The sequence below is a fragment of the Propithecus coquereli genome, unplaced genomic scaffold, assembly GCF_000956105.1.
Source record: "Propithecus coquereli isolate 6110/MARCELLA unplaced genomic scaffold, Pcoq_1.0 Scaffold96, whole genome shotgun sequence".
Lineage (NCBI taxonomy): Eukaryota > Metazoa > Chordata > Mammalia > Primates > Indriidae > Propithecus > Propithecus coquereli.
The window spans coordinates 1454889-1463212 of NW_012155951.1; positions in this window are offsets into that span (position 1 = coordinate 1454889).

Below are 8324 nucleotides of genomic sequence, written 5' to 3' on the forward strand. Positions count from 1 at the left end.
CATAATATGCTGAAAAAAAAAAAAAGCTGCAACCCAATAGTAATAGCAGATAATAAGTTAGGCCTACAACATACAAAGCACCGTTCTTTGTGCTATGTATCTATCTCATCCTTTACATCCTTAAACCTAGAAGTTGAGCACTGCAATTACTCCCACTTAAGAAGTGAGAAAGTTGATACATTGAAATGTGAAATAATTTGCTCAAGGCAACCATTTAGGTAGGTGCTGGATCCAAGATTAAAATTCAAGTAACCCGATTCTGACTCTGAATGTACACTAAGTATGCACTCCAGTCTCCAGAAAATAGGATATTTTATTAAATACTTCATTAAGGGACTTATGCTTTATGGTGAGCTGATCAACATGGAGAAAGAGCAAAAGTGAGAATTATATCCAATCTGTGCTATGTGCTTTCTTATTTTGATTTTGTTTTATTTTCAGTATTTTTATTTAGTAATTAAAATCATCCAAAGACTTTTCAAAAGATGTGTCCATTTGTGGTAAGCAGAAGACCATTTCAGACATGAATACAGGTGCTGGAATGATTGACATGAAACATCAGTTGATTTGCCGGCTCCTAGTTTGGGTTCCTGGCAAAAAGAGATGACGTATCATCTTATTAGTCATATTACAGGTGCGTTACCTCAACTGTAATGACTGAGAACCATTTCTTGTTTATTCCCTTCTAAGGTAATAAAAGAGAATGGACCAAAGACAGTCCTTCACCATAGCTAGTCAAAAGAGCTAATGTCAGCAGTACAATTCTTCAAAATGAAAGGGGATAAAAAGGAAAAATAAACAGAGTAATAAACAGATATGTTCTGCTTGGTTCCTTCTTCCTTTATTGTCCCCTGGAATTTCACTGTAGCTAATGGTCTTTAACATTATTCTACGTCTCCAAGATGGCAGCATCAGGAGCAGTAGTGGTTTCTTCTCCTTCTTCTTCTTTTCTTTTTTCTCTTCCTCTTCCTCTTCCTCCTCCATCCCCTCTTTCTCCTCCTTTTTCTCTATCTTCTATTCTTCTCCTCCTCATTCTCCTCCTCATTGTTCTCCCCCTATTATTATTATATTCTGTTCTTAATCCACAACAGGATTATATTTGATGTAAAAATCTTTAGAAATTAGAAGTTCTGTGTTCTGGGACAAGTATCACTTCCGTCTGTATTATTGAGAAAGTTATTCAAATTACCTAAACCTCAGTTTCCTCAGTGGTAATTAAATCAATGATAATTATTTCAGTCCAGTTAGCTCTCTATGAATGTCATAAAGAATAATTATAATCTTAAAAGATATTGAATTTATATACACTTTACCATTAGTGAAAAAATAATATCAGCTGTTACTATTATTGTCATTTTGAGCTAATCACTGTATTAGAACACACCATCATTCTTTCCTATGTTTTGAGTGTGCCCAATGGCCCTTCTAGAATAGTCATCTCCTATCATTTATCTATCTATCTATATCTCTTATGTAGCAAATATAATTTAATTTTTCTCTTTCTTTTGTTCTTTTATCATTAAATCTTCATAGACCAATTAAGGGCACAGCCATTTTTCTTATCTCCAACTTCACAGCACACATGTGTGCTAACCATTTGGCAGTGTGTGACACATATAATATTCTATTTTGATTTTGAATAGCTACAAAATTTTGAAATGTATTTTAATTTGGAGAGTATTAAATTTTATTTAAATTTGGTTGGTATAAGTTTCTTCAGAACAGAAATGCCTTTTTATATGCACAATAAATAATATCTTGCACAGGGCATAGAACATATGTATCCAAAAGATGTCTATTTATTAATAATGGCCAAATTATCCAGTGTTGGCAATTCCATACCCCAGCAAATACTGTAGTTGGTTGATGTTTATGACCTTAATCAAGAGTCTTCTATGTTTTTGTAAGAAATATATTCTGAAAGAATAGAAGTGAGCTAAGTCATAATTCTAACGTTCATTATGATTTTCATTGTTTGTGAAGAACTTCCTGGAACTCCTTAATATTTCCAGAAGTATCCAGTTATTGTACGCTCTTTGATGGAAGTGACTGACGACTCAGCAGATGAGGCATACCCAAAGCTTCTGGCACTGAGACTTACCATCAATCGGCTGGCACCCACATAATTATAGTTTGGCCATGTCTTTCCTTCTCATTTATCCCCGGTGCTTATGGCAGGGTAGAATAACAAAGAATTCTGTACTGTCATCCACAGGAAGTAAAAATGGAGCATAAATATTTTTCATCTGCCAAGTAAGTATTTTTATTCCATGGGCATAGTGTTTTTTGTATTTAAAATGACAGATCCTGTCACAAAGGGTCTTAATATTATATTGAAAAGATATCTGTATTACAGCAGAGGTTAAAAAACTCATTTATTTATAAGACTCTCAGGTCCTGGAGAGGTCTTCTGCCTCTTTCTCCCTGCAGATAGTTAATATCATTGAAAATAAAAAGTTGTTATATTATATGACAAGGCACAGTGGTATTAAAAACAAACACAGGCTGGCTAGTGCCAGAAATGTGCTCCAATGCTGGTAAACTGTTGGCTCTAATTGGAAAAAAAAAAAAGTAGGTGCTTGTTTTTTTGTTTTATTTTGTTTATTTCTGTTTTATTTTTTTCCTTCCAGCTATTTTTGCATTTTCCCATTCAGATTGGGTTCATTAAAAAGTTACACAAATAAGTTATATAAAATGAAGTAAGCGTTATTTCATGGGGTTTCCAGGTTAAGAAAAAATAAAGCCACCTAAGGAGTAGATGAAGAATGGAATGAGAACTGAGCATGGAGCCGGCTGAAGGGATGGCAGGTCTTACCTCAGCTACAGAGATGCTCACAATTTTAGAAAGGCAAGGAGCAATAAACCAAAAGAACTGACTAAAATAAAAAAGGAGGGCCGTTCATTGCCCTGCAGCCAGTGTGGCCTTTTATTGCCTTCATCCCTGAAGTTTTGGAGCTTAGCTGAAAGAGTAAGAGGACTCAGAGCCTGAGTCCTCTGAACCTGCTGAACACAAGGCTGGTCAGGGTGATGCCGAAGCATTTTCACCGCATTATCAGACACCCACTGGGGGTTCCTCCACAGGGTTCCGCGGATCTCATGGTTGGGCTACCAGCTCACCAAATGAGGCCCATGCCCACCAGTCCTGCTGAAGTAAAACCATGGAGTAAATGGGCCTCAGAAGTTGAACTGGACTAGGATCAATTACCACAGATTAGTAGGTTATTGTTAAGAGTCACCTGGAAACGCATTAGTAAAGCCGTCTGGAAGAAAAAGAATCAAAGCCGAAATGCAACTCAGTGAGAAACTGGTTTCGTCATTCTACCTGAGCACACAACACTGGTAGGAGAAAATGGTATTCTGACCCCTTATGAACAATACAAAATGCATTTAACATCTCTTCTTTAAGCCAAGGTTCATAACAGGTAAAGAAGAAATAGCTGGAATATGGTGATAATTTCATTTTTTAATTTGTCTTTGCTGCTCTAGGCATTTTTTAACTCAAAGCAATGCTTTTAGCTTCATTTACTCTGCTTACTTGTGTTTGAAGGAAAAGCAAATTAGATCATGGCTTTTGATCTGTCAAGACCATGGACCATCTTGGATTAGTTCATTCAGCAAGGGTTTACCTAAGGCTGTTATAGATACAGTATTGCACAAAGTGCCATGTGGAATCCATGGCCCCCAACCTGAAAGCACCTACTATCAAGGAAGGGAGATAAAAGGGTCTCATAACCAGTGCCAGTGAGGGGATGCCAAGGACTACAAAAGTGTGCAAAAGGGAGATATATAGAGTCACATTTAAAATACAATTTTGTTTCTTTTTGATCCCAATTATCTGAAAAAAGTTCCACATGTATCCATTTTATATACTTGAATGCGGACATAGTTATAAATGCAGTTGTCCCTCCATACCCATGGGAGTTCGGTTACACTATCCTCTGCAGATACCAAAATCCAAAGACGTTGAAGTCCAGTATAAAATGATGTAGTATTTGCATACACCCTACACATATCCTCCTCTGTACTTTAAATCATCTGTAGATTACTTACAGCAATACAATGTAAATGTTATGCAAATAATTATTGTGGTTTATTGTTTAGGGAATAGTGACCAGGGAAAAAGTCTGTGCATGTTCAGTACAAATACAACCATTACTTTCTTCTTTCCAAATATTTTTGATCCAAGGTTGATTGAATCCACAGATGCAGAACCCAGAGATACGGAGGGTTGACTATGTATAGTAGTGTAAACACAAGCGTTTATTTGTTTTAATTCTAAAAAGAAATTGAGATTTTAACAAATTTTGTTCATTGAGAAAATCTGGGGATGGAGGACAATTTTTATTAACCTAGTCAGTCTAAATTTATTCTGTGAACTTTGGTAATATTTCCTCAAAATTCAGTGTTAAGAAAACTGTCACAGAAAAGGTGCAAAATGTTTATTTTCAGAGATCTGGGATGAGGAACTGTACAAGCCAGACCTTATACAATTCACAGTTCACTAGGTCACATCATGCAAATGGGAGACAAAACTGACACAGGATTTGTGGTTTAGACTGTGATAAAACTGTTTCTAAAAGTTTTCCTTCATTAGTCTTCTTGGCCATAAAGAGATATTTCTTGTAGACGTATGTGTATGCTTACACATCACTTAGAATCTGAATTTCTGTTAAGAACCAGTTATGAGCAATCATGTGGCAAAAAGTAGCACATGAAATTGTGGAAGAAGCCTTCTCTATTTTCTTCTCTCAATATAAGAACATAATCTTTAAAAAAACCACTAGATATATTCTTCCTTTATATTTAAATACTATTACCAATACTATTTTGGACATACTTGGGTGTGGTTAGACATCAACATTTAACTCTGAACATGTGGCTGAGATCAGAGTTTCTAATTGGAGGCTTCACAGGCAAAACTTCTAGTTCCTTGTTCAGTTTGCATGAATCTCTTCCTTGTGTAAACATCCATAATGTTTGTGATATAATAGGAACAGCATATTTTGCAGCTTTTTACATTTTGCCTCTAGTGGTTTATAACTTTTTTATGTGGAAACCTTACATGCTCAACCTACAGAGCAGGAACAAAGATTTCTTTATTTATATTTCCGTGGGCTCTCTTTTGGGAATGAGCCCCAAACAGGTGCTAGGGATGTCCTTAGAGGGAAAGAATCAGTCTTGTGTAGTGCAGGTGGTTGAAAGGTGGTATGTGCGTGGCATGAAAATATCAGGGTGTGGCTTTAAGCACACGGTCTTGACTTTTCAGTGTGTTCCAGTAAGCATTTATGAAGTGCCTATGATGTTGAAGGCAGTGTGTTAGGTATTGTGTCAGGTAAGGGCACACATATGAAGAAAATGTGGCTCTTACCAACCAGCTTTTTCTACTCACATGAGAAAGGACCATACATCAAAGCAGCGAAACTATTACAAAACACCCTCAACTGCTAAGGGAAGTATGATTAGGCCCCAAAGCTATAAAATATTATGTTTGGAGGCAAAGGGAGATAAAAATCTCAAAGGGGATAATTTTAGCAAGACAGTCAAAAAATATTAGGCAAACCTACTTTCTACAAAATTCAAGTCAACATATGATTAAAAGAGGGAAAGTGCAAAACATAGGCAATAGTTGGGATGATTAGCCTAAATGGTGCCAAAAATATGTATGTTTTGAAATATCCTAAAGTTTCATTAATTTTTATTCCACTATTTCTTGTCCCATAAGCAACGTCACTCATGACTACAAAAATATTCTGTGTGTTTAGCTCAATTGCTTTGTCAGGTTTGCTTTCTGGGGATACACGCTTCTATTTTTAATAGTCTATAATGAAGCTATCCCAGGGATGCTATATTATGTCAAAACAACCTAATAGAACGGTTCCCTGTTCTCTGAGACACACTCCCCCCAGGTTTAGATATTCTACCTGGCCAAATCTACATATATAAAGTGTTTTTAACATTTAAAATATGCTAATACAGTGAGCAACAGTTCAATCCAGCAAATGGTCAGAGATCAGCCTGATGCAGACATCAGATGCTTGGATAACAGAGCCGGCAATTTCATGGTCTCTCTCTCTTTTTCAAGTTCCTTTAGAGACCAAATGAGATAAATTGCTATGTGACCCATTGCTTGGGGATAAACATTAAATGGTTTATCTGGGCAACCCAATCACCTCCAGCCAGAATGGAGAATTGGCCTAAATAATGAAGGTGTGTGTCATTCATCTCTTTGTCTGGCTCCTGGTAACCTTGACAGGAATGAGTGGAGACATGCTGATTTGTATACACTCAATAATTCAAGGTGTTTGCTTATCTTTCCTTGTCAGATGCTGCTCATCCCAACTCTATGTTACCATCTAATTAGCCATTTTTTTTTTTTTTACTTTGCTTTTTCACATAAGGCGTTCTTTCTTATTTCATGAATTTAATTTGCAACCAGTCTTGCTGTTATCAAATGTCACACTTATTTCATTTGTTAACATGTTTTTTAGTTTTTATTCATATCCTTGATATGTCCTCCCCCTGCCACACTTTTGATTCACCTGCAGTGTAATGATCAGCTTGATTTTGCTTTTTAAAATATAAATGAAGCATCATACTAAAAACATTATTCCTCAACTGTGCTTACTGAAATCAGATGATATATATTTTTGTCTCTGAATTCTTTCTCTGGTATATTTTCATCAGCTTTTCTGGATTTTTGTGCTCTATATAGAATCCTGTGGTTTTTTCTACTGTTTGAAGTCTGATATTAGTTCTTACAAGTGAAAATTCTAGAGCTGCTTATCAATATTTCTAGTTCTCCTCTTTCTGAGACATCAAGGGATTGGTCCCTTCCTAAACCTCTGGCCTTGGTATCACCCTGTGATTCTCCTTGAACAATGAACTACAAGCAGAGATGGTGAAAATATTTAATTGCTTATTTAAGACTCACCTGCATAACTCTCTTCTCTGCCTCTATGACCATGGAGGCAATATAAAACTGATCCATTCTAGGGAAGATTACTGCCCTAAAGACAACATGACTTGCAGGAAAGTCTCGGTGAGTGAAAAATAAACCTTTGCTAATCTAGGCCATTGAAATTTGGGAGTTGTTTCTTGTATCAGCATAGCCTTACATGACCTAATTAATACTCTACATTTGCAATTATTCTGCAGAAGTATTTATTCGGTGGCACACTAACAGTGGACGATAAACATTATGTGCCCAATATTGTGCATTGCCATAGGCAAGTATAAAAGAAACTCTACTAAAAATGAGGTTTGAACCTCACCAGGGAGACAAGGTTAATAGACACAAAATAATTAGAAGACAAGCCAGGTGTGCGTGTGTGACTAAAAAATTAATTGTGGGGTACGGTTTCTAAGTACTACAGCAGGAACATGAAGAAGGTGAGAATTCCAAATGGGATAAAATGGACTAGCAGAGAGCAGGAAAGAAAGCATTCCAAGAGATGGAAAAGGTAAGGCTAAAAGCAAATAAAACAATATGAGAGACAGATGATAAAGCAGAAGAATGATCAGTGAGGCCAGGTAGAAAAGAGGGTCCAAGTTACCAAGGAAGAGCTTCTAGCTCGATCTTCAATGTACTCCATTTCTTTCATGTAGACATCTTTTTTTTCCTCAAATGATCTGTGAATAATTACAGATCAAGGAATAGGTTTTCTTCACTTCATCACCAGCACCCGCAATACTTGTGTTTTCAAATGGTTCCATTTCTATAGAGCCAGACATTCTGCAACCTGAGCTCAGAAAGGCCTAGAGATTCTACAAATGTTAAAAGGGCTGATCTAAGCCCTACACAGAAACAGCTTGCTGGACATGCCTTCTGCCTCCCAGAAACTTATAGTCTAAGCAGAAAAACATGCATGCAAATGGCATGTTAAGCATGGAAATTCATGATATCAAGTGTGAATTGTTTTTTTCAATACTCACTAGTAATACCAAATCCACTGCCCAGCCCAGCTCTCCAGGGAAGGCAGCCTCTGCCCTCCAACCCCAACCCCACCTGCTCTGCATTGTTACCTCAAAGCTGTCTCTCCTGAGAGCTGAAGATCAAATACAGCACCCCCTTTGTTTGGATTCTTTCCTCCTGAAATCTAAGACTCTTTTCTCTAGACTCTAATGACCTTTGTGGCAACAGAAATATTTGAAGTACAGAAAACAATGACCTAAAATCTACTGTATGTTTGGGGGTCTTAGACGAATTGAGAATTTCTTATTTTCCTTCAAAACTATAGAAAATGACTCTGGAAATGTGCTTTTTTCCCCCATGTTGTCTAGCATTATTGTTGTACCTGCAATGGTTTGGACCAGTTAATTCAGAC